The sequence below is a fragment of the Haliaeetus leucocephalus genome, unplaced genomic scaffold (genome assembly GCF_000737465.1).
Source record: "Haliaeetus leucocephalus isolate CR32 unplaced genomic scaffold, Haliaeetus_leucocephalus-4.0 Scaffold164, whole genome shotgun sequence".
Classification (NCBI taxonomy): Eukaryota; Metazoa; Chordata; class Aves; order Accipitriformes; family Accipitridae; genus Haliaeetus; species Haliaeetus leucocephalus.
This window is the reverse complement of record NW_010972600.1, coordinates 1,148,333-1,148,560: the sequence shown is the minus strand read 5'-3', so window position 1 is coordinate 1,148,560 and position 228 is coordinate 1,148,333.

Genomic DNA, 228 nt, shown 5'->3' with positions numbered 1-228 from the left:
CCCCCCCCCGACCTGCCTAGGGGTTCCCCTTCTCCCAGCCCTGTACCCCAGGACCCCAGCCCCCTCCAAACCTCCTCACTCCAGCCCAACTCACCCCTCGCACCCCACGGGATTCCCAGCACCCCCAGAACCTCAGGACCCCTCCACCTCCGGGCCCAGCACCCTTCCCGGCCCCCAGCATCCCCCCCCTCCACCAGACCCAAACCCTCAGGGCCCCAGCACCCCCAC